Source organism: Mus caroli, chromosome 3, assembly GCF_900094665.2.
Source record: "Mus caroli chromosome 3, CAROLI_EIJ_v1.1, whole genome shotgun sequence".
In the NCBI taxonomy this organism is placed as follows: Eukaryota; Metazoa; Chordata; class Mammalia; order Rodentia; family Muridae; genus Mus; species Mus caroli.
In genome coordinates this window covers 69896831-69898962 of record NC_034572.1, presented here as the reverse complement: position 1 = coordinate 69898962, position 2132 = coordinate 69896831, and the positions used below count along the sequence as shown (strand labels likewise).

At 39.2% G+C, this 2132-nt stretch overlaps 1 pseudogene; it reads right to left on the bottom strand.

The window, feature by feature from the left end:
- Positions 1 to 334: 334 nt before the first annotated feature.
- LOC110291847 lies at positions 335 to 751 on the bottom strand (annotated as a pseudogene).
- Between the last annotated feature and the right edge of the window lie 1381 nt (positions 752 to 2132).

Genomic DNA, 2132 nt, shown 5'->3' with positions numbered 1-2132 from the left:
CCAAGTGTTACTGTATTAAGACCTATATATTCTTAGACTTTTTAGATGTTGTTAGAATTTGTTTTGTTTATTTATTTATTTATTTATTTATTTATTGTATAGCACACCTTATTGGTTTTATTCACAAGAGTTGGACTCCCTAGGACCCCGTGTTTATTGTGAGGATCTGGAATGGAAACTTTGAAGGAGATGTTCAATGTTGGGGGTCAAGTTGTTACAGTGACTTGCTTTCACATGCTTACTGGGATGGGTGGTCCAGAGCTTCTTACTCCTTGGAGGCCATGTAGATCATGAGGTCTACCACCCTCTTGCTGTAGTCATATTCATTGCCATATCAAGAGATAAGCTTTAAAAAGTTGTCATTGAGAGCAATACCAGCCCCAGCACCAAAGGTGGAGTAGTGGAAGATATTATTCAAGTTGCAGGTGACAACCAAGCCTTCAGTGTAGCCCATGATCCCTTTTAGTGGTCCTTTTAATATCTGCTTCACTACCTTCTTGATATTCTCATACTTGGCAGGTTTCTCCAGGAGACCTGTCATATACATGACAGATACATTGGATGTAGTAACACAGAAAGCCATGCCAGTGAGCTTTCCATTCAGCTCTAGGATGACCTTACCCATAACCTTGACAGCACCAATGGATGCAAGGATGTTGTTCTGGCCAGCCCCATGACCACCATGGCATGATTTTCCAGAGGGGACATCCACAGTGTTCTGTGTGGCAGTGATGTCATGAACTGTGTTCATGCATCATTCTAAGATGCCAAAGTTTTCATGGATGAATTTTGCTAGGGGGCTAAGCACTTGGTGCTGCAGGGTGCATTGATGGCAATATTTTCATTTACCTTTAGCAAAGTAGAAAATTTTGGCATCAATGTTCCCTTCATTGACCTCAACTACATGATTTACATGTTTCAGTTGACTTTACCCATAGCAAGTTCAGTGGGATAGTCAAGAATGAGAATGGAAAATTGTCATTAACATGAATTCCATCACCATCCTCTAGGAGTGAGATTCTGCTAATGTCAAATGAGGTGATGATGGTCCTGAGATTTTCCTGGAATCTACTAGAATCTTCAGAGAATGCAGGGGCCCACTTGAAGGGTGTAGCCCACTCTTCCAGTATAGCCAAAGTCATTCACTCCAACCTTCACAACTATGTTTAGGAGATGGAAGAGTCTGGCACTGAATGAAAAGTTTTAGTGGTCTCTGGAACTGGGAGAAGCAGAGATCCTTTTTAAATTATTTTTTAATTGTTATTTTTTATCTTTTCTTATAGTTCAGTCATTATCCCCCTCCTTGTCTGCCCTCTGACAGTTTCTAATGCCATACCTATTCCCCAGTGTCTAAGAGGATGTCCCAATGCCCCCATCCCTACCCCATCCAGAATTCCCTACTCCCTGGGTATTCAAGTCTATTGAGGGTTAGGTGTATCTTCTCTCACTAAGGCCAGACCAGGCAGTCCTCTGCTTTGTATGTGTCAGGTCCCTCATATCAGCTGGTGTATACTTCCTAGTTGGTGGCTCAGTGTCTGAGAGATCTTGGGAGTCCAGGTTAGTTGAGACAACTGGCCTTTCTTTGGCGTTTCCCTTTTTAGTTATTTTTAATGAAATATATAACATTGATGTTTGACACATATATTTTTATAATTGTTATTATATTTGACCGATTTTTTCCTTTTATCAGTACACACTGGACTTCTTTATCTCTTCAGATGAATTTTAAGAGGAATTTTGATTTATTAGAGGTAAAATTATAATCTTAGTTCCTGTATGCCTTTCATTTACTTCATAGATATGTCTTCATCCTCTCACTTGGAGTCTTTATAACTTTTGCTAATGGCATGGTTTTATCTGTTTGTTTTAACAGACTGTAGAACATTTACTTTCTTTATTTAAATAAGTTGAACGATTGGTGTCCTTTTGTTAGTTAGAGAATATAGAGCATTTTCACTAAGGATTAACACTGAGAGAAGTTTGTGAACCCCTATGGGGTTATTCCTCATTTTTCTGGTTTGATAGATTATCTTCTTCCCTGTTACTGTTAAGCCTTCAATCATGTGGTGGATATATTGGATACTGTCCTACCTCTCTTGTAGGAATCCATTCACATGAATATATTCTTTCCT